The following is a 24,755-nucleotide window of genomic DNA, read 5'->3' as shown; positions in this document are numbered from 1 at the left end:
ATACTACGCTTGACGTTTCAATTTAATCCAACAATCCTATGAGGTAAAGATATTTCATCCTACTGATGAGAAGCCAGAGCTCAGGGTGAGTACGGAACAGAGCCATCATCCTAAAACAAGAGTATGTTGGGATTCTAGCCAAGGGACATCTCATTCCAAAACCTGAAATATGGGATACTACACTCTACCCACCAGCTCCACCAGGAACTTACGAGTCCGCATTACAATGACGGGACTGTCCCCAAGTGGAGCAGATCAGCCCTGGAGTCGGAAGCTCTGTGTTAAAGATGCCTCCACTGAGTGGTGGTTTCCTCCCAAATTAATGGAGATGAGAATGGTATTTAACCTCATAACGTTGAGGTGAGAAGCAACTATAAAAGCCGCAGTGAAAGGCCTTGCCAAAACAGCCAAGTGTTTCATAAGCGTTACTTTCCTCTCCGAGTTTGGGTCGGTCCAGCTGCTGAGCAACTAACTGAGTGAAGGTCCAAGGCCTGGTGAGACGAGACAACAAAGACGGAGGGGGCAAGGGCCCGGGCATGGACGGGACCCATCACAGTCCCTGTTTGTCTACCTTCCCATAAACAAAAAACATAAAAATGATTGTGGACACTGTATCATAGGAGGCCACCAGCTGCCGGTCATAGTTAATCAGACTTCAGTAAACTCACTTCTACCCAGAGGCAAGGGAAATTGGAAGCAAAACCAACCAAACAAACCCTGGCCCAGGAAGAGCCTCATCTTCTCTTGCCAACTTTCCCTGTGTTCTCCACGTGTCCATGAAGGCTTTTACCCCAGGACACGGCGGGCAGGCACACAGGCCTGAGGTCAAGTCTCCCCAGGAAACAGTGGTCATCTACTCTGAGATAAAATTCTAAACGCTGGTTATACCAAACGGTGACTTTCAGAGCAGAAGGAGTGCATTTTAACAAGGACAGAGGCAACCTGAAGATCTTGGGTGGCCAACAATGGATAAATGAAGGACGGGAGAGGGGGCTCAGCAGTTAAGAAGCACATGCAGCCTCACAGAGGCCCACAGCTCAGTTTCTGCACCTCACACCTGTAACTGCAGCTCCAGGGCATCCAAAGCCCCTTGTCAGACTCCTTAGGCACCTGCGTGCCTGCATGAGCCTGAATACCACACACAGACATACACAAATAAAATATAAAGAAAAAATCGTTTTAAAATTAGACAAGAAAACGAGGTTAAAATATGTGCAGCAATTGATAGAGGGCAAATAAGCAAAAACTAAGAATTAGAGTTCATCAGAAATAAGAAAAATGATCATTCCCAACAGACAAAATGGGTGAATAGCATGATGTCGTTAGTCACATGCCCACATTTGATCTCATTAACAGCAAACACATAGAAAAGATAAAGTATAACTTTTCTCTTTTAAAATCCCCCAAATATTATGAAAGTGAAACTATCACTCTGCTAATGGGAAGAAAGATTAGTTAATTCTGGCTAATTCCAGCACTGTTACCTAGGACTCTACACAACCAAACCCTCTAAGGCAGCTTCCATCTCAAGAACACGGCACGGACATGAAACTCAGAAGGATGCCGACAGCACGAATGTTCGCCCAAGTTGAAAACACGCAACATGTCCCACAATCTAGAGCACCGTGCAGTCCTGAGAACCGTGCTCACAGACGCTCAGAGGTGCAAATCAAACAACGCTCAGTTTGGGATTTGTGTTTATTTTTTCAAATGGAGTTTCTCTGTGTAACAGCCCTGGCTGTCCTGGAACTCACTTTGTAGATCAGGCTGACCTGGTCTACAGGCTGACTCAGAGATCCACCTGCCTCCTCCTCCCAAGTGCTGGAATTAGAAGCGTGCGCCATCACCACCCGGCAACGTTAAAATTTTAAGAGGGAAGTAAAATTATATACTCAAATATATGAATAGAAAAACTGAAAGGAAACACACCCCCACAGCAAAGAAACATACCCCTATGTGGCAGGACTGCTGATGGCTCTGGCTTTTTGTTTTGTTTTGTTTTGAATTTTCCTTCCTGAATTTGTTCGGGGATTTTATTTTGATTGTGAACGCACACGTTGGGGAGGGGTTAATATAAGCGTGTAAGTATGTGTGCCACATAGGTACAGGGCAGGACCCAGAGGGGTTAATATAAGCATGTAAGTACGTGTGCCACATAGGTACAGGGCAGGACCCAGAGGGGTTAATATAAGCGTGTAAGTACGTGTGCCACATAGGTACAGGGCAGGACCCAGAGGGGTTAATATAAGCATGTAAGTACGTGTGCCACATAGGTACAGGGCAGGACCCAGAGGGGTTAATATACGCGTGTAAGTATGTGTGCCACATAGGTACAGGGCAGGACCCAGAGGCGAGAAGAGGGTACAGGATCCCCTTGGAACTGGAGCTACAGACATTTATGAACTGTCTAGTGTGGGTGCTGGAAACCAAACTCAGGTCCTCTGAAAGAACAGGAAGTGCTCTTAACCACAGAGCCTTCTCGCCAGGTCCTGGTGACATTTTGAAAACTAGATCTTCATTATATTTTTTTCTATACTAGTTAAATCTATAAGGTACATTACTTCTGTGATTACAACAATAAACAAATAAATGACAATTTCAAGTATAACTATACAACAAGCGATGGATAGATAGACGATAGATAGATAGATAGACGGACAGACAGACAGATAGAAAATAGATAGATAGATAGATAGATAGATAGACAGACAGACAGACAGACACTTGAAGGCTCTCACACTTCACACAGTGAGTCCGCTGCAGTCCAAGCCAGCATCAGGAAGAAAGCTCCCCTGTACTGAACTGGGCCTAGCACAACATTAGGCTGGTTGGGGTCAGAACAAAAGCTGCATGTCCCAAACATCAAAACATATTTTGGAAATTCAAAAACTGAAACCTTTTCAACCAAGGAACTTATGCCAACACCCAAAATTATCTCCACAAAACAAACTAGCTGAGCAGGAAGTTTACTAGGAACACCCTGAAAACTAATAATTGTTTTTAGAGTGCTGAATAACACCGCCAGTTCATGTTGGTACACAGTGTAATACAAACAAACCATCTCCAGTGAGCCCGTCTGCTTCTGAACAGGACAACATGAAGCTTCACACCGCATGGCTTTGCCTCAGCAACAATCACAAAATTAACTCTTTGGGGGTTCGCCCTCTCAAAGGTTGGTCTTCTCATAGCAACTGCTAACTACAGCAAACCTTTGTGTTCCTTATAGTTTCAGCTTCGTGCTCCTACGACAGACATCTGGGACCAGACAAGGCTGGGATGCTTAGGCACATACATCTCTGGATCCTGTCACAAGTTGTGACATGGAAAACATCTCCTAATGTCATCAAATGTCTCCTGTGATCGGGTGGTGGCAGCATTTGCCTTTAATCCCAGCACTCGGGAGGCAGAGACAGGCAGGGATCTCTGTGAGTTCGAGGCTACCCTGGTCTACAGAGCGAGTTCCAGGACAGGCCAAAAAGCTACAGAGAAAAACCAAAGAACCACAAAAACAGTCTCCTGTGAGTCAAAATCAGCTTCCCTGCAAGCCACTGCTACAGACACAGACTATTATTGCCCTCGCTTGACAAAGAGGCAAAGAAAGTGATGAGGCCTCCAGAGCCCAGGATGCACAATTCTGTACTCCACGCTTCTCCATGGGACGCCTATCTTACACATCTTGCCTACTGAATCATCTTCCTGCCCACCATGGAGCCAACACAGGACCTCAGCACGTGCTGGCCCAAGAAGTCTTGTCCTCCTCACACGTCCATTTACTGCCTACTGGGGTCTCAGCAAAAATGGCATGGTCTTCAACCAGCACATACACATCTAGATAGAAACCGTTTGGAGAGTCTATCCTGGAGAAATCTCTTCCCTCATCTGTAAAACAAGCAACACTTATATGGCCCTCATCATTAATAGAGACAGCACAACTGAACTTCTTACTGCAAAGTACAGTTTAAGAAACAACTACAAACCGAATGACGGCAATGAACAAGCCTAGCGTTAGAAGACTCAAAGTACCGAATGAGTTAGGCTGGACAACCTAAACTCATCCCCTACAAAGTAGCTGCATTGAAAATCTACAACACAGGCTCCCCGATTCCAGAGTTCTCTGGCTGAGTTCCGAAGGGAAGCTGACTTCATTCAGTAGGGAAAACCACTAAGGAAGAGGGCTCATGCCTGTCAAACATGCCAGAGGTCAGGAAACACAAGCTGGGAAAGAGATCAAGATCAGGTGAGGGGACACGGTGTCACGATGGTGACACCAGCCAGGCAAAAATCCAAGAATTATTTCTTCCTAGAAAGGTCAACGAGGATCTGCTACAAAGCACATCTTTAACTTCCATAGTGAATCTCTCAGAACAAAAGATGAGCATTCTGACTGCCAGGCAGGAGTTCACTGAACACAGACAGCTGAGTGAACAAAGCTGCAATTTTACCGGAACAAAGGGTCATCTGCTCCAGCCTCTTCACCTCGAGTCCAGCCCGCCTTGCTCTTCACTCATCTTCCGCCACAATAAAAGCCCACAGGAGCCAGAGCTTCTTTTTATTGATTTTATTGAGTCCTACATTTTTCTCTGCTCCCCTTCCTTTCTCTCCCCTCCTATGGTCCCCATGCTCCCAATTTACTCAGGAGATCCTGTCTTTATCTACTTCCCATGCAGATTACATCTATGTACATCTCTCTCAGTGTCCTCCTTGTTGTCTAGGTTAGCTGGGATTATGGTTTGTAGGCTGGTTTTCTTTGCTTTATGTCTAAAAGCCACTTATGAGTGAGTACATGTGATAAATGTCTTTCTGGGTCTGAGATACCTCACTCAATGGATGTTTTCTAGATCCATCCATTTGCCTGCAAATTCAAGATGTTACTTTTTTCTGCTGTGTAGTACTCCATTGTATAAATATACCACATTTTCCTTATCCATTCTTCGGTCGAGGGGCATTTAGTTTGTTTTCAGGTTCTGGCTATGACAAGCAATGCTGCTATGAACATAGTTGAGCACATGTCCTTGTGGTACAGTTGCGCATCCTTGGGATATATACCCAAAAGTGGTATTACTGGATCTTGAGGAAGGTTGTTTCCTAATTTTCTGAGAAATCGCCACATTGACATCCAAAGGGGCTGTACCAGCTTGCATTCCCACCAGCAATGCAGGTTCCCTTTACCCCACAACCTCTCCAGCATAAGTTCAGTGTTCTTGAGCAAGATCTTTTCTAAATCTTAATTTCACTAAGTAAAAATTCCTAGACAAAATGCTGACTAAAATTTCTTCAAGACTGTGTAGGCCACATCACAGCGATCTCCAGGCAGTAAGTCTCTGCCTCAGGTTTACCTGTCTGTATGAGAACTCAGGGAAGCCAGAGCCAAGACTGGCAGGTAGCATATGCAGTATGAAAACTCTGGGCAAAAAAGACGATTCCCACCCCAGGCAAACGGAGGACGGAGTGAGATTTCATTACGCTACTAAGAATGGCACATGATTTAAAACTTAGAAACCGTTTATTTCTGGAATCTTTGATTTAATATAGCTGGACCATGGCTGACTGCTGATAACAGAAACAGCAAAATGCCAAACCAGTCATAACGGTACTGTGGTACTGTACCACACTCTTAATTACTGGATTGCTTTAGTCTTACGTTCCGTCCTGACGTCATCACCACGACCCGACGTCTTTTCAGCAGAAGCTCTGACTGGAAATAACACGTTAAAATGAAGATAACAGCAACCTTATCAAAACTCGTATCTAATGCAATGGCCTCCACTTCACAGCCCCTTCCTGTAGGGCATTTCCTGGTGCATTGGTAGCTTCAGCAGTGACTCAGTGTGGCTAAAGCCAGCTGTTTCTCACCCCTAAGAATGTTCACATTTCCCCAAGAAGCTAGCCTGGGAACCATTACTCCATTAAGCTTGGCTGTCTAAAAATTCCTTCTTTACACAAGCCAAGTTTTCCATTGTCTGACTTTTTTCCTTGCTACGGCTTTCCACTTCAATAAATTAGCGGACTGCCCCGAGACACATCCTGGTAAATATGTCACTTTGTATTGTGTGGATGAGAGACTTCTGTCGTTATTTCAAGCTTTCCCTCTTGGCCAATAATCCCCAGAGCCAGCTCCTCTCGAGACAGAGCAACTTGTCTACAAAGTTCCTTTCACTGCTTCCTACTCTACCGAAGACGGCCTGCAGGGAATTGACTCAACACTCACCCCTTCCCATAATAGCTATTGCCACTCCCCTGAGTGTTTTCTTCCACCCCTCCTAAAGAAGAGTTTTCTAGAACTCACGATGAACCCACCGGCCTCCACGCAATCGTGTCTCTCCCTGTCCTCCCCTCGCCTTGCACTCACTCCCTGACCACAACTTTCTCCGGCTCCACCTGCGTCATGCCTTCCCTATCAGTTCCCTGCGGGAACAGGCAACGTGGACGTGGTCACCTGCAGCTCATCCCTTTCCCTGTCATCCTCAACGCTCTACCCTCTGAATCCCTTCCCTCCTCTGCTGCTCTAACTGCTCTCGGGGTTCACAGAAAGCCCTGGCAGACTCCCGAGCCGACCCTTGGCAACCCTGCTGCCTGAGATGGTATGAACAACCCCAACACAGGTGACCCCTTCCTATGGACACCTTTTATTCCTTCTTTATGGTTCCTGCTCTACGTCAGCTTTTCTTTTGCCTGACCTCTCCTAAATGTCACATGTTCCCTAAACGTTGGGTGTTGCTTCTCTTTATTTTACACGCTTCTCTTTGGGAGTTCATCTACCCTAAGCTCTCATGTGACAGCTCTATGGAGAAGATTCCTATTAACCTCGGAATCTGCTCACACTACAATCTTAAATTTCTAATTTTTGCTTAAAATCATGTGAGTAATATCAATTCACAGTTCTTTTTTAAAAGATGCATTTGTTTGTTTGTTTGTCTGTGTATTTGCATATATGGACATGTTTATGCGGTGTGTACACAAGCAGAGATCAGAAGAGGGCACTGAATATTTGCTCTGTCCATCACTTTCCACCACCACCGCCTCTCCCTGATTTATTGGCTGGACTGGAAGCCAGAAAGCCACAGCAATCCTCCTGTCTCAGCTTCTCTCAGAGCTGGGGTTACAGGCATTTTCAGAGATGCCTGGCCTATGACGTGGATGTCAGGATGCAAACTCCAGTCTTTGTGGTCTGAGAACAGCACTCTTATCCACTGAGCCATCTCTCCAGCCCCCACCTAACAATGCTTAAAAGCCTTTAGTATACCACTTACAAAGCGAAAACAGAGGCAGGAATATGGCCTGGAACTCTACCTACCTTACCTTAGTGTCTAACGAACAGTCTGATTTATAGCACGGTCCCCACCCAAGCCCAGCTCCCACAATCTGCATGGCCTTGATAACATTGCTGAATCAATCTCTCTCTCTCTCTCTCTCTCTCTCTCTCTCTCTCTCCTCTCTCTCTATGCCTTTGAACCCTTGCATGTAAGGGATACATACAAGAGCAATACTTCCTTCCAGAGCAAATTCAGGGATTCAGTTAAAACATGTAAGATGCTCACAAGTGTTTACTGCATAGCAAGAGCTGGGTAAGCATTAGCTACTCCCACTGATAACACTGTTCACCTAAAAACCTAGTGAGAGGGTTATTTTATTAATTTATACAGTGAGAACACAAAGGTAGAAGATTACTTATGAATCAGAGTGTGATTGCGAATCCTAAGAGATCAAACTTAACTCATATTTCCCACTAAAATTTCATTTTTCCGTATGTGCTCTTCTGGGTGAAGGGTCACCTATGCTCTCTAGACGCATATTTACTTATACACCTAGTGATACCCAGCACAGTATTCCCAAAATCTTCTTTATAATCACCCTCTTCCACACCTTTAAAAGAAATCCCCAAGTGAGAGCAGCTTGTCAGCTAGTCAATGAAATAATAACCATATCTGTCACCAATCCAGGGCAGTTTGTCTGCCAGGAATAAAGCTATTAGTACTTCACAGACATCATCATACTTAATCCTCATAACCACCCAGCGACTCCCAGTTCTCAGCAATTTAATTAACCAAAATCACACAGCTAGTAAAGACAGAGGATTCGAATCTACAATCATCTGGCTCCAGCGCCCACACCCTTCATTCCTGTAGGGCGTGGCTAATAAAGTTCTCATAAGCATCACCTTCACCTTCTCAGCGCTGGAGAGCAGACTTCTGGGTGTTCTGGTTTAGGAAGCGGAACTGAGGTCAGAGCTAAGGACACTGCCGCTCTGGGGCTGACCCACCACCCTGCCACTCCACCTAGGTTAACTGAGACCGTGCTCAGAGAAAAACCACTGAGTTACTACTCTCCCTTCGGCGGGGTCCCCACAACGTGTTCCTTTCATAGCAGCTGACACCTTCCATTATAGCTAACATCTTTTCTTAGGAATCTATATGCCAAACAGGCCAGCGGCAGTGAAGAGATGGGCAGATGAAATTTCACATAGCAGATACAGAATACCATCTACTTCTTGGCCTCTAATTTACTTCCCAACCTGCCTTTCTAAACTCGCAAGTCTTTCTGCCATTTTTATCCAGAGTCATTATTTCCAATGGTTTCTGATCCTTGCAAAAACTCCCAACACAGCATCAATGCTACACTTTACAGACAGGAAAACTAAAGCACAGAGAGCTTAGTGACTTGCAGTAGTAACCTGTTACAAATAGCAAGGCGAGACTGCTAACTGAGCCTGTGGGCCTCACACCTGAGGTGTTTGTTTTTTAAATCTAAACTCAGTTAAAACCACAGGCGGCTTCAAGTCGCTGAAGCCTACATGGTGATGTGAAGAGCATGTCAACTCTAGAGAAGCAAAGTCCCTAAGCAGAGACAATGTCAAGAACCTTAATTCTTGAACCAGGCGGTGGTGGCGCATGCCTTTAATCCCAGCCCTCAAGGAGGCAGAGGCAGGCGGATCTCTGTGAGTTCGAAGCCCGCCTGGTCTACAGAGTGAGTTCCAGGACAGGCTCCAAAGCTACAGGGTTTTGTTTAGACGCTTTCTCGGTTGTGCAGTTAAACTCTGATGAGGGAGGGAGGGGTGGAGAGTGTGAACATCTGACAGAAACATCCAAGCAGCTGACCCAAAGGAAACATTGAGGCCAGAGCAACTTCACACCTACGTCCTGCAGACTCTCAGGCCCAACCAGTTCAAAAGCAACTTCACACCTACGTCCTGCAGACTCTCAGGTCCAACCAGTTCAAAAGCAACTTCACACCTACGTCCTGCAGACTCTCAGGTCCAACCAGTTCAAAAGCAACTTCACACCTACGTCCTGCAGACTCTCAGGTCCAACCAGTTCAAAAGCAACTTCACACCTATGGCCCAGCAGACTCTCAGGTCCAACCAGTTCCTGATTCATCACGGTTTCCCTTTCTCTCCTTCTCCCTCTCCACCTCTGCCCACAGGGCCACAGGCTCCTCCATCAGCCATAAGGAAAAGGAGAGCGTGTTCAAATTCCTCTTCAAACAAAACGAAATCATCTACTGTGACCTGTTCTAAGAGTCGGTCTGAGAAAAAGATAATGATGGTTGCAGGGGCAGTCTTTGTGCAGCTCCACCGATGCTGCGGAGTTATTACACAATCGAAAACAACAACAAGAACAAAAACAACAACAAGAACAGACCAGCAAGTTCTTCCTGTTTTCACGTTCTTCTAAATAAAGTAAATTCAATAAAATTTCCCTACTAAAAACCCACGCAACTCTGTGGCAGTGAGATAGCATTTATGCAAAGTTCTACAGCTGGAGATAGGAGTGGCAGTAAAAGCAATATAAGTTTTCCAAGAACCACCTTGTGTCCTGTTTGCCCTTTAGGATTTGATTGTTTCTCTGTGCACAAAATCTGGCCACTGAAAATAATATCTTTTTTTAATATTTTTATTTTATGCTTTGACAGTTTCATACACGTATACAATATACCTTGGTCATATCCACCATCACCCCACTCCCCTTTCCCTCTTCCCTGGGTTACCCTCCATACACAAATCCCTCTCTCGCTTTCACAGTGTGTGTGTGTGTGTGTGTGTGTGTGTGTGTGTGTGTGTGCTTGGCGGGTATAGGGCTGTCCATTGCAGCAACCTCCCAGAGGCTACACCCCCAGAGAAGACCGACTCTCTCATGAGCCCCTCCTCCCTGAAAGCACCGTCGTCAGCATCATTTTCATCTAATCAAGTCACCCCGTTATCAAAAACACAAGCGCTATGAACAGCATACCTGCTTTCCTAATGATGAGGGCTCTACATCAAAGGCCTGGTGAATTAGAGAACAGGTAAAACTACCCCCCATCACACTCAAGCTAATGGGGTGCCCATGACATTTACAGCAAACCCCAAACATTACAGCGTCTGATCTTCCCCCTCCGTGCTCCATACCTGAGCTCTGAGTCTTGGCCGTAATGACTGGTACTCTGTACTCCTCAAGTCCATACAATCCCTGCATTCATGGCCACGTTCAGGTGCCGTGCTGTTACAGAAAGCACTAAATGGTCTGTCTATTCTCAACTCCTTAAACTTGCCAACAAAATCAGACATGTGAGTCATGACACGTTCCAGGGACACACATAAGCCCACCTGGCCCACTCAGAGTCACAAACAGAGAGTGCCCGATGCACACAGACCGCTCTGCATTTAACTCAGACCTTCCCTTCTCCTTCTGAAACTGCGTAACAAGCATGCAAACATAAATCTTTGCAGAGAGGCCAATTTTTAATCTAAAAACCCAACTGTTTGGTATTTCGGTTCCTTCAAAGCAGAAGATGAAACGGAAAAGGAACCCTCCCCACTTTGCTTTCTAACAACAATATGATTGCTGCATAACAAAGAAAGCAAAACAGAGAAGTCTTTGAATTCTGTGCGGTTGGGTTAATAGAGTTCAGGGTTTGTTTGTTTTTTTTAAGCCATGAGCTTTATTTAATGAAGTATTAATCTCTGTGATATACGTGGCAAAAGCTGCAGGGGTGAGCAGGCAATAGGTTCTGACATACATTGCAATAAATCTGAGCAGTAAGTAATAGAACAGATGAGGGAACTACAGAAGCCCACACAAGTTTTTGGACAGTTTGATAATTAATTTAACTGTAATTTTATGAACTTTCGGTTGCAGCAAAATGTTGTCCAGAAGACACTTTGTTCACTAAACGCCATCCATCACCAGAATGGCGCTCTAACTTAGTAGCTTCGCATCTCTTGTTTAAGCTCAATATTAGACTGTGGGGCGTGAGGGCTCAGCTTGATGTCCTGCAGCCAAATGAGAGCTCACAAACCTCTGGAACTCCGGTTCTAGGTGCTCCAATGTCTTCTCTGGGCCTTCAAGGGTACTAGGCATGCATGTGGCACACAGACATACGTGCAGACAAAACATCTGTTCATGTTAAACAGAAATAAATTGTCTTTATCTGGGGAAGGGATGGGAATCTGAAGAAGACACCTAGCATCTACCCCTGGGCTTCCACACATACATGCACGCACACACGCAGGCACACATACACAAAAGAAAAAGAAATCAAGACACAGACCCAAGAATGAATGGATATGCAGACATTAACCAACTCATTTACATTCACTGATTTTAAAGGGAATTCAAACCAGGACAGAGACATGAAACATCTCTGAAAAGACAGAACGTTGAATAAGGTTTTCCTTCAGTTAAGTGTGGAAATTGAGTTGTTTAGAATACAGATACCTTAAAAATTGGAGATGAAAACCTCAAAAACTCAATTTTAATATAACAAATTATCGGAATAATTAACTATAAAATATAAATAGTCCATGGATATAAAAAGATTTTTAGGGAACGAAGAGATAGTTCAGTGGTCAAGAGCACGCTGCTCTTCCAGAGGACTGGGGTTCAATTCCCAGCACATGCAGGGTAGCTAACAACTGTCTGTAATACATTTCCAAGTGATCAGACACCTCACAAAGATATGCATGCAGGAGAAACACCACTGCGTATGAAATAAAAATAGATAAATTATCAAAAAAGAGATTTTTAAAGACGTGGGCTGGTCAGCAACAGGAGAAAACGACCTTGTTATGATTTATCCCGTGCTGGGACAGTGAGTGACAAAGTCTACATGAACAGTTAACTGGTGCTCCCTCAATAAACTTGTTCTCAAGAAGAGTTCACAATAGCTGTCAGGTTGGGCGTTTTGCAGCTGGAATTATAGTGTGGCCTCGATTTCCAGTCTCTGGCCCAGCAATGCCAACTGCCTCTCATTTCAATGTGGCTGTTAGAACAGTAATGGTTGTTTATCAAACGGAATTGAGCCAAAACCTATCTCACCTTTCTTAATTAACCTATATATCTTTTAACAACTTTAATTTTCTTTTACATGTATTTATTGTGTATATATTCTAAGGAGCTGAGGCTGGAAGACAGCCTGGGGCACTCAGTCCTTTCCTACCATTCTGGGTTCCAGGGACCAGATCTGGCAGTGAGTGCCTTTACCCACTGAGCTATCTCTGGCCCAAGACTCTTTAATAATGCCACGTTGAGGCTGGAGCAAAGGCTCAGCAGTGAAGAGCCCTCACGACTCCTGCACAGAACCAGGGTTCTGTCCCCAGCATCCACATGGGGCTTTGCAACCCTCCGTAATTCCAGTTCTAGGGATTCTGACGCCCTCTTCCAGGCTCCTTGGGTACTGTGCAGCATGGGATGTATACACACACACACACACACACACACACACACAGGCAATAAGCACAAACACATGAAATAAAAAATTAAAATACCACGCCTTACTATATGCCTTATCTGCCCTCATAAACATGAACTGAAAACGAGAAATAGTAGTTCAAATTAAGGATGTACAGTTAAATTGTTATTACTCAAAAAAAGCTGTTTTAAAACTCGTCAAGAAACATATATTACACACACACACACACACACACACATCCTAAAAGTAGTTTTCACTTGATTTACATGGTTTTGGGGTTCCATCTTTTAGCTGCGTCTAGATAGTGTTATTAACCGCTACACAGTGCTCACCTAAGTGCCCACAGGAAACTCCACATCTCTTTCCTGATAAAAGAAAAGTGCATGAGAAAATACAGCATGTTGTATATGCTTGCACTGAACATAAAGACCAAAATTTTGTTCAGTATTATTGCTGCACCATTAGCCATTTTCTAGGCTTAGTCCAAAACCAAAATTAAAGTGTTCTGTTCCTGTAAAGCGCGTGTTCCCTTTCCAAAAAGTCTGTGTGGATGATAGCACACACACGTGATGACAGAGGGGGGCAAGAAGACCAAACGTTCAAGGCCAGCCTGGGCTACATGATGAGAGCCTGTCTTGAAGAAGACAGAGGGGAGTGGGTAGATCCTGGCCGCCTACCCTGTGCTATTTCATTATTTCAGGAACTGGACCAAGGTGTTTTGAAAACAAAGCAAAACACAAATGTCCCCTCCAGTTTTGACGATGGAGACATCTTTTAAATACAGCCATCTGTAATGAGGTCTGGACAGAATATTGTATGCATAATAAATAAATAAATATTAAAAAATAAATAAAAAAATAAATTCATCTTTAAAGTCCTCCATCCCCACACTTCCTGACTTGGGTTTACTAGACATAATATAAGGACTTTCTTTCCCCAGCTCCTGGAAATGCCCTTCAGGTCAGAGTCTGGGATGCAGCTTTTGACTAACAATGAAGTCCACTCCTACTTCCTTCAGACCTGGCAACCAGAGAATCCTCACGACTGAGGAACCGCTGCCCTGCAAGGGGAAGCTTGCTTCACCAGAAGTCTCGCTCCAACGGAAAGAGCCTTGAAACACTGATAGAGCCAGGGTTAGGGTCGGTGCGTTCAGAGATAATCTTCCCCCAGAAAGAAAATCTCCAAGCAAGAAAAAAGAGTTTGAAACAAGAAATAAAAATCGGAATCCTACTAAGACAACTGCTTTCTCCAGTTAACAGACTTTTTGAGTTCCCTTCGCACTGTTCTCAGGTCTTATCAAAGCAAGGGCTTGTGTCTGTCCCCCATGTCGGAAAAGGTCATAGTCTCATTACAAAGAGTTTGTACACCAAGCCTTCTTTCCCGATAGGAGTGCTGGCACAGAATCTTAACCTCAGCACTCGGGAAGCAGAGACAGGCAGATTTCTGTGAGTCCGATGCCAAGCTGGTCTACACAGTGAGTTTCAGGCCAGCCAGAGCCATAGTGAACTCCTGTTTTAAAAGGAATAAAATTTAAGCTCCTTTCTCTAAAAATGAACCCTGAAAACACACCTCACAGCCTTCATCCAACCTTCCTCAAGAAGCCCCAGGCAAGACCTTAGTGGTGTTTAAACAGCAATAGACTTAGAACTGTGCCCTCAAGAAACCAGTTTTCCCACAAAGGTGAATCTGCCTCAAGCGAATTTCTCAGCCCCTGGCTGGGCTGTGTAAAAGAATACCTTACACGGATGTAAGAATCACGCTGATACTCTGTCCCTTAAACAGAGTGCCGTGTAAGGGAACGGAGAAGAATGGAGCTGTTTTCTCTTTATTTTCTGGGGATGATTCACAAAAATATGTGTGGCGTTTTGAAATAGTCTTCCCTCCTATCCCACCCACATATGCCCTTCCCTGCTGGGTCTGTAAGTGTGGGAGCTGGGGTTCGAGCATCCACCCCTGATGGACGCTCTGCTCTGGAATATTACAGGGAAACTGAGCTCCAGGGTCTGAGCACACTTTCCAAGATGGGAGCTCTGTGGTATTATACAGAGAATCGGGGCTCCACTCTAGTTCCCTGACAGGAGTCCGGTGTGGTGGAGATTGTGGGGTGTGGGGTTCCACACTTCCCTGGCTGGAGTTCTGTGGTGTCGTGGTGTGGTGGGGAGGGGAGTCTGGGGTGTGAGCTGGGCACACACTTCCCTGGCTGAGTCTGTGGCGTGGCAGGGCCAGGGTGTAAGACTGCACACATCTCTGACTCGAGTTCTGAGGTGTTTGGGTCCCAGCACGCTGCCCTGACTGGAGTCTGTGGTGGGGAGGGTAGACCGGGTGTGAGCTGGGAGCCCACTTCCGTGAGTGGAGTCTGTGGTGGGAGTCCCTGGGTAGGAGCTCGGATCACCCTTTCCTGACTGAACTCTGCTGGGTGTGAGCTGGGGGCACCCTACCCTGACTGGAGTCTGTGGATGAGAATCTGGGTGTGAGCTGGGAGCACACAGCCCTGACTGGAGTCTGTGGGTGAGAGTCTGGATGTGCGCTGGGAGCACCTTACCTAGACTGGAGTCTGTGGTGTGCAGGGGGAGCCCGGGTGTAAGCACATTTTCCCGACTGGAGTCTGTGGATGCGAGTCTGGGTGTGAGCTGGGAGCACATTGCCCTGACCGGAGACTGTGGTGTGCAGGGGGAGCCCGGGTGTGAGCACATTTTCCCGACTGGAGTCTGTGGTGGGGAGTCCCAGAGTGTGAGCTTGGAGCACACCGCCCTGACCGGAGTTCTGGGCTGTGGGGAGGCGGGGGGGGGGGGGCCCGAAGCTCCAGACGAGTCCCTTCCTGTCACCCCAAGGCTGCCCCCCACTCCCCGAAGTGGGGGTCCCTGGGTCGCGGGAGGGACCGCCCGCTGGCTTACCTGCGGCGGAGAGCCACCGAGCTCCACAAGTTGCAGTCCCGCCTCCTGGCGCCGGCCCGGCTGCCAGATCGCTGCTCCCGCGGCGGTCGCCCCGCGCCCTAGGCGGCGACAGGAGCCCGGGACGGAGCACAGCGCCGGGCTGACATCACCGCCGCCCAGGTGCCGCCTCCCCTCGGTCCTCCCCGGCTCTCCCCGCCGCGCTCCGCCCCGCCCCGCCCCCGGCGGGAACCAGCCCCAGGGGCGGAGGGGCGTGGCCTCGCGCCCGCGGCCCGCTGATTGGCCCGGCTCGCGGTCACTCCGAGGCGCCGCCGGGTTCTCCCGCATTCCTGGCGGAGCCCGGCGGAGCTGGAAGTGGGCGTCGGTGGGAAGCGTGGCCGCACGGGCTGCGGTCCGCCGGGGCGGGGAGAGAGGAGGGCGGAGGAGAGCCGTGGGGTCGGGTCGGGTCGCGGCTTCTCCCGGGTCGGAAGCGCCGCTCACCCCGAGGGCCTCCCTTTTTAAGGCAGAGCCGCCTCTGTGTCCCGGACGGGGCGACGCGGCCGGCGGGAAGGGGAAAGCAAAGGCCCCGAAGGCCTCCGACCCCGCAGCGAGGGCCTCCGGGGGAAACTGAGGACTTGCGGAGACTGGGAGGACTGGGGGATCCCAGACGGGGCCACCCAAGCTCTGCGTGCTCAACCACGTGGTTGCTTTTGCATGTAGCCACAAAAATAAGTAAAACCTCACGTACCACGCAAGCTTTCAGACAAATAAAATGGACTCTCCAGGGGGAGCGGAAATTTTATTGTTTACATTTTGTTTTTGTTTTGAGACAAGATCTCAGTATATCCGCAAGGCTGATCTTAAAATTGTTATCCTCCCGCGTTGGCCTTCTAGTGCCTGGGATTGCAGGCCCACACTACCAAACCCAGCACTAACCTGTTTTTTAAAAAATTATTATTTTTGTTATTTTTTCCAGAAAGGATTCTCTGTGTTTTCCTGGCTGTCCTGAAAAACTCACTCTGTGCACCAGGAACAGAGATCTGTCTGTCTCTGCCACCTGAGTGCTGGGATTAAAGACGTGCGCCATCACGCCTGGCTATTATTATTTTTAATTAAGTGTAAGTATGTGTACGCGCATGGAGGCCAGAAGCCCTGGGTTTCACTGGCAGTTTTTGGCATTGGAGTGGCAACTGTGAGGTGTAGGAGCTGGGAACTGAACTCAGTGTTTCTATAAAAAAGCAGCAGAAGGGCTTAACTGTTTGGCCATCTCTCCAGCCCCTGCCCTAAACTTTCTAAGTACCATAGGGTTCTGTTTTGGTGCACAACTGGAAAGGGAGAACCCTCACAACTGACTTCAAACCTCATGATAATAATTACTGTTGAACCAATTGCAGTGACTGAGCTAACAATTAAGAATTAACTACTGTTTACTCTCCGGTGGATATCAGCGGTATATAATCCTCTTGGCTGCCAAGTCAGGAAGGTTCTCAGGAACCCATCTTTCAGTCCCCCGTCCCCCGTCCCCCCAGACCCAGGACAGAACGGAATGATGAGAAGTGGCTTTGTGTATAAGAATATGTACATAGGTGTCAAAGTATAGCCATCATCATCTAGACATACAATTAATTTCTATTGGCTTTTTGTGGGCTTTGGGGGTTTCCTGGGGAACGGAAGATGTTGGGTTTGTGTGTGTGTTGTCTGATTAATTTGATTTTTGTTTTTCTGTGTTTTGTTTGTTGAAGCTCTCCTGAACTCACTATGTAGCAAGTACTAACCTGGAACTCAGGAGCCTCCGCGCCACAAGTGCTGGAATTAAGGTGTGTGACAGGCGACTCTATTGTTTGTTCTTTGATTGATGGTATGTCCTACAGTCACCATTCCACCAAAACACGGGATGAACTCACAATGCCCATCATTGTGTCCCGTGTAATCTTCCCAGCCCACCTGTCCACGGGAAGTAAATTGATTTTAACATAAGGCCTCAGTCTCAGCAAGGTTCCCGGCTTCCTGTAACTGATCCAGAGGATCTGACGCCCTCTTCAGTCCTCCAAGGGTAGTACACTGTCGAATTATCTTGGGTCAAGAAAAAAACAGGCTAGCTAAAAGATGGACCAATTATATTTTTCTTTATTATAAGGGGCAAACTCACGAAACAGGAACGAGAAGTCCAAGCTCAGTTGTGTAGCGCGGGAACGGGGAGGGGGGACCTTGATTGGGCCGCCCCGGGTACCCAAAGGTCAGGTCTTAACCTGATCGCACCTCTTAAAGATCTTTGGCTGACAGAAATTCCCCATCCCTACAAACATGATGCACACATGATGCAGGCACACATAATTGGGGGCAAGACACATTTTAAAAAAAAAATAGCCTGATTGTTCACATTCCACACAATTTTAGGCACGCTGAAGCTGCAGGAATAGTCTAGGCTTGAGCCTGGGTGCTCAATCCCTCTGAGCTCAGCAAATAGAAGAGCGATACGGGGCTGGAGGATGGATCATGTCACTTCTTCCCCTCTTTGCATACAGTCTACTCCCAGATTATTTCTAGCCAGAAACATCAGCCATCTCCTAGTGGGTTTCCTCCTCTCCCTCCCTCATAACCATAGCCTCTCCCTCCCCTCCCCCTCCTCCACCTGCTAGTCACCCACTCAACCCCTAACTCCCTCCCGCATCTTCTAAACGTACTGCTCCACCTCCCTCGGCCACCCCAGTCCCCTTGTTCCTTCCCAGGTGCCCGCCCAGAAGCTTCCAGACACTCCTCCAGCCCTAGACTTGGGATGGCTGCTTCCGGACTCCCTGCTCTTCCAAAACCCACAGCCAGCCACAGGAGGGGGAGGGAACGTCCGCCCCCACAGAGATGGCAGGATAGAATAACAGGAAGTTGCCTCCCATTCCCTCTACAGCTGGAATGATAACAGCTGCTACCAAAGTCCAGAAAACAAAAGGCTCAGAAGGAAAGCTGGAAACAGAAAACCTGGAGCGACCGCGCTCAAACCCGGGGTTACAGAGAGTGGGGGAGGGGCGGGGGTGTGGATTTCAGCCTCTGTCTCTCCCTCCTTTCTACCAGAGCCCTACCTCTTAACTGTTCTATACTTGCACGTCACTTAAGAGTGACACTGAATTTTTGCAAACTAGCCTAGGGGCTGGAGAAACAGCTCAGCCTAAGAGCACCGGATGCTCTAACAGAGAACCAGGGTTCAATCTCCAGAACCACGTGTGGGCACACAACCTTCTGTAACTCCAGTCCAAGGGGGTCCAACACCCTCTTCTGGCCTCTGCAGCCACTACACTGTGCACAGACACGCACACAGGCAAGACCCCCATACACGCAGAATAAAAATAAAATAAAAAGTTGGCCTGCTAATTAACATGGAAGCCACTGGCCTCTGTGTATGCTGGGAAAACATCAGTCAGGACACCGCACATGGAAGCCACTGGCCTCTGCGTATCCTGGGAAAACATCAGTCAGGACACTGCACAGAAGAAAACAGGATGGTGAGGGTCAAAGACAACCTCATCTCTGTCACGGATCATCTCTGGCTTATGGGAATATCCCTGTGTGATGTCTTCTCTGGCATGGGAACGCCCCCATGTGATGCCTGTGGATCCCCACTAACTCTGTAGGCCACATGACTATGTCCTATCTAGTCACTCCAACGCTGAGCCTCACAAACTTTGCCAGGTACTGTCATTATGTTGGGGATACAACCAGAAGAGACTAGGGAAAGCAGAAGAAAGGGTAAAGTTGGATCCTACGGGAACCCTAAATATCACATAACACAACTTCATGTTGGTAGAAGCCCTTCTACGGCGATGTTGCCCACAGGAGGAGCAGCACAGGAACCAGGAAAGCAGCCACCATGAGGACCTTCAATCCGCTGCACCAGATCCTGGTTTTCACACTTTCCTCCCCAAAAGCCCCTACCATGTGTCCTCCAGTAATCCTAAACTGTCCATGAGATGGATGTGCTGGTTTTTGTAAAGATTTATTTTATGTACACTTACACCTGCTGAATTTAGCATGCCCTCAGAAGCCAGAAGAGGGGACCTCCTGAACTGGAGTTACGGACGATCATGAGTCACCTTGTAGGTTCCAGGAACCAGGTCTGTGTTCAGGTGGAAGTTCCATCCCGCCCTGCAGGAGTAGCAAGTGCTCTTACCCAGAGCCCCAGGCTGTCAGTGCTGGGCTGACATACAGAACGAAAAGGCATAAGCAGGATTTGAAGTGTAGGCCACTACAACACCCAGACCAACCTAGAACCCCACTGGGCCTTCTCTCCAGCCACTGAATAATGCCTGCACTTCCTACCCTGTTGTGGACAAGGTCTTTAGAAGTTCAGTAACAACCTGACCAAACTGTCCCCAGAGGATTGTGGAGTCCCCAGCTGTTTTCAATCACATGGCCAACCCACAATGCGCCAGACAGACAGTGAAAACCATGAGTCAAAACCAAACAAAGCAAGCTTGGTTTTCGAATTCCTTCAGGGGGAAGTGCTGTTGTTCCATCTGCCCATCAGCATGGCATTTGGTGACAACACAGACACCATCTCAATTGAGACACTATTTAGCTGGTACTATGAACATCGTTTGTGAATCCAGCCCCTCTGTTCCCATAGAACCAGGTCAGCGATACTCAAATACTTTGTCCCGAGGTGAGTCTTTTTCTCTAGTCATCCGTCCTCCAGATAAATCTGAAAACCCAGGCACATTCAATTTAACCATTATTCATTCGCTTCTGAGTTGAAGGAGGCATTCTTAATTAAAAATAAGAATCATCACCTTTCACAGCCCTTGATTAATGATGAGATTCAGCAAATTCCCTTAAGTAATCGTACTATAAATTTAATTAAATTATTTTTAGTTTAATATTAGATAGTAGTGTGCATCTATAATCTCAACCACTCCAGAGACTGAGGCAGGAGGATTGTTAAAGTCCTGGAACCTGAGTCCAACTTGGGCAACACCACAAAACCCTATCTGAAATGGCTGGCTAACTGGGTTATTCTGAGGAGACCCCCTGGATAGACCAGGATAGACCCACCCTGGGTAAACCCCCAGCTTTTCAATACATAGGTGCACTCCTGTTTCTTGTCTGTAGCAGCGACCTCACAGCCTCTATCCCCAGCGGACCAAGCCTTTCCCAAGCCGTCAGGCCTTTGTAGGATTCACAGGTCATGCTCATCTTTCTGCTTAACACATCCTATGCAGAGAGCTCTACAGATCTCAGGAACAGCGGACAGTGCTCAATGACAGAGCATTCTCACGACTGCCCTTAGATTTTTCACTCGCCACAGAGTTAAGTAAAGCTCCTCCGTGCCCTCCAGACACCTCATTGCCTGGCCCAGTGCCATCTGTGATTCCCACCATGTTCACCTGTGCTCCTGGACAATCATTAATTCACTGTCCCTTATTTAGTCTCTCCGTATTTAACCAGAATTTGTCTACTGTCAGAATTTACACTTCTGGGCAACCTGTTAACTTCAATTCAGAAACATCTAAGAAGACGGAGGGGAAAGAATTTTTGTGAAAAGCAGATGTAAGATGAGGGGGCACCCCTGGTTTGAAAACTTGCTTTCGTGGATGGGATCCTGGCAAGTTGATCAATAAATCCCAGGCTGGAGAGCAAATCTCTCAGATCCTGTAATTCAGGGGTTCCCGCCACGTTTGCTGTCTCCTCTAGAGCCTTTCCATGGAGGGATGTGGATTCTGCAGCATCCGCTGCCAAGTAATTAGTGCTGTGGTCTGTTAAGCTTGCCGGGGGACTAAGGGAGCCGGGAGAGAGTCATAGCTGTTACTTAAGTATGCCTCTCTGTTACATGCTTTAAGGCACTGTGCTTCTAATTCACCTTGGGTCATTCCCAGGTGCTCCTCTGTTGCTTGAACACACAATGAGATATAATGTAATAACCACAGACATGCCTTTCATATAAGTCACCATTTCTGGAGAGACAGAAAAGAAATTATCGCCCATTCCTGAATTTTAAAAAAGCGTAAAAGTCAGCACCTGTCCTTTGGTAAAATTCAAGTCTGCAGCTTGAGCTGTAATGCCTACATCATTCAAAACCTTGGCCTTGGCTTCTCCATCTATAAATGAGATGTCAGGCGTGAGCAAGGCAGCGTACACTGAAGGCGTATGAGCTAAGGGAAGCTGTGACCCCACCTTCCTCTAGCGGTCTGAAGTGGGTCGTTATAAAGGATCCCTCAGGCAGCATGCAAACAGTGTCTACAGACGTACCTGAAAATACAATGACAGTAAAATGATAATGGTGGTTTTTATTTTTGAGAGAGATAGGGTCTCACTGGGCTGATCGGTAGACTAGGCTGACCTTGAACTCAGAGACCTACCTGCCTCTGACTCCGGAATAGGAGTTAGGCACCGCCACACACCTGCCCCCGTCATGTTTTCCTTGCCCTTCCACCCTTTTAAGAAATTATTTTTACATGTATTTATTTGCGGGGGCGTCAGTTCTTTCCTTCCACCACGTTGGTTCTGGAGATGAAACTTGGGTCGCTAAGCTCGGCAGCAAGCGCCCTAAGCAGAGAGCCATCGTCCTGTCAGGCTGCATGTGATTCTCATCTGCCTCAGACAGCTGATCTATCAGAAAAGTGGAGAGCAAGCACGGGGTCTCAAAAGTCCAGACTGGATCCTCACTAACTGGCCCAATCAAGTTTTCTCAATGGCAGTGGGTATGAGAGCCAAACACCAAACACGTGAGTAGCAGAGCGGCAGGGACAGAGACACAAAAACAATCATCAGACTGGCCCACGAGTAGGCGGGAGTACGCGGAGACAGAAAAGGAGATCAAAATACAGTGGTCAGTGACTGAAAGGAGGTCTGTGATCCCACATAGAATACAGAGGTGGTCGTAAGCCACAAGGCAACAGATGCCACAGGAGTGACAATACAGGGGTGGTAGTAAGCCACGAGGCAACAGATGCCACGGGAGTGACAATACAGGGGTGGTCATAAGCCGCGAGGCAACAGATGCCACAGGAGTGACAATACAGGGGTGGTCGTAAGCCACGAGGCAACAGATGCCACGGGAGTGACAATACAGGGGTGGTCATAAGCCGCGAGGCAACAGATGCCACAGGAGTGACAATACAGGGGTGGTAGTAAGCCACGAGGCAACAGATGCCACGGGAGTGAAAATACAGGGGTGGTCCTAAGCCACGAGGCAACAGATGCCACGGGAGTGACAGTAGCACCTGCAGAAACAGCTGCAATTATAACAGCATTAACAAAAGGCATAATGGTAAAAGTAAATACGCAGCAATTTTCAATCTCTTCACATATTAACATGATTTGGGCAATGCCTGTCTTATTTCCTAAACAGGTAAACTAAGCTGCAGACAGCTCACATATTTTCCTGAGGTACAAAATGACACGTGATTGCACCTAGTTTGGTGCTGGCGCCCGCAGAGAGAAAGGCTGTGACATAGATGATGGGTACAGAGGGTCTGGGGAAGCTTGCACCATGTTCCAGTTCCCGTGAGCCTCAGAGGCTCAGGACCTTCCTACAGTTCTCTCACCCCTCCGGTTGTCTGACTCCCTGGGCTCTATCAGCTGGGATAATCTTAAGTCCTTGAAAGAGCATCTCTGACCCACGTCTCTAACGAGGCATAGACGTGGGAGTGTTTCACGTTTCCCAAGATCCACAGACTGGACAGAGCCCAGTATTTCTATTCTGAAGTGATGGGAAAATTCTTAAGATACTGGTGACCAAGGCCTTTGGTTTCAAATCTTGTGTCCTGGTGACAGTGTTTTGGGTCCGTCTTATTCTGTTTTGGGGTCTGTTTTGTTGGACACTATAGGAGTTCAGAGTGTGAACCACAACAAGTAATTACTCTGCATATTAATTAACTGTCATTATATTAATCACATGGCCCCGCTCCACCTCAGTCTTTCCCCAGCGACTGGAGTGATGGAACTGTGATTACAGCCCCTAGATGTCATTTTATCTTTTCCCATAGCCTCCCACATCAGCAGCCGGGTCACCGAGGGTCAGAGTGTTCTAATTAGAGTGGGAACAAACTCCTGGCATACCTTACTACCATTTTATTTCACTACAGTGAACCTCTCTCCAACAACCTTGCTTTGCTTTTACGAAGTACATTTAGGAGAGGGGCCACCGAGAAAATGCTGTTTCTTAGAAAGCTATTTGCAATGTTCTGTGCTTTCCTGTCAATCAAAGGACGTAAGTCCTTCCTCCTGTGAGGTGGGAAAGGACTTGAGGGTTGCTTAGCCCGTCCTGAGAGAGTCTGAATTGCTAGTAGGTTGCAAAGAACCTCCATGAAATCGGCTAAAATGCCGGGGAAGGTTTAGTTAAGCCTTTATGTCTTACACCAAAAATTATTTCCATGTCATCCTCTAGAAAGAATCTGTGTTGGCGATCTCATTCTAATATCCAACCCACTGGCTTCTAAACATTTTTAGAGAACAATAAATATTAATTTTCCTTGTCCAAAACGCCACTCAGAGCCCCCCACCCCCTCTCCGTTCACGTCCTTAGGCGTAGTCGTTTCCCCGAGCTCGGCTTTATTTGTCCTGCCCTATTTTAAGCCCCAGGGCTGTGTTTGGTTCTCTTCTAAAGCTTTATTTATTTATAGAATAAAGGAGTCATATGTGTGGAAATAATAACACCTTTGTCAGAAAGCGCCGGGATCCAAAGCCCACTTTAAGTGGAGCGTACTTCCTGTGTGGTGGGCAAAAGTCAGAGAGGAGGAGGAGAAATCGCTGCTTCCCCTGCAGCAGAGACCCCCAGACAAGAAGGGAGCACCTCAGGAAGCATTGGCTCTGTTTGCTGCAGCAGAATCACTTGGCCCCACCTTTCCCTACCCTCGGACCCCATCTCACCCACCCTCCCACATCCTGCTAACCAAGGGCTCCCTGTCCATTCTTCCGTGGGATCCTGGGACTCGACCCAGGCGAGACAATTCATGGGAAACTCTGAATAGCCTGCTTGGTCATCTTTTCATGTTCTCTGACGGCTTATCTACAATCTCATTTAAACAACCCTGAAAGTAAGTGGCATCATTACCACCACTTTCGGGATGATGCAACTGAGGCCTCGGAGCGGAACCAGCTTTGTGGGCAGGTGAAGTGTGCAGCCAGCTGGGAACGCCACCACCCAGCAGCTTAGAGGGCTTCCCACATGGGGTGATATTCTGCAATGCTGTCTTAACATTTGTGTGCTGACCTGGAATGTACGATGTAGCC

The 24,755-nt window shown here is 47.3% G+C and overlaps 1 protein-coding gene across 11 annotated transcripts in view; it reads right to left on the bottom strand.

The window, feature by feature from the left end:
• Ppfibp1 (PPFIA binding protein 1) overlaps positions 1 to 15,747 on the bottom strand; it is a 145,125-nt gene extending 129,378 nt beyond the window's left edge. For all 11 annotated transcript variants that reach the window (XM_041633406.1, XM_041633439.1, XM_041633429.1 and 8 more), the window contains exon 1: positions 15,561 to 15,747. The gene's annotated coding sequence lies outside the window, so the exon portion shown is untranslated. The remainder of the gene's footprint in view (positions 1 to 15,560) is intronic.
• Positions 15,748 to 24,755: the final 9,008 nt, after the last annotated feature.

This window comes from Microtus oregoni, unplaced genomic scaffold (assembly GCF_018167655.1).
Source record: "Microtus oregoni isolate MIOR12 unplaced genomic scaffold, Mior012 000002F_ref0000024, whole genome shotgun sequence".
NCBI classification, from domain to species: Eukaryota; Metazoa; Chordata; class Mammalia; order Rodentia; family Cricetidae; genus Microtus; species Microtus oregoni.
This window is presented reverse-complemented; position numbering and strand designations above follow the sequence as displayed.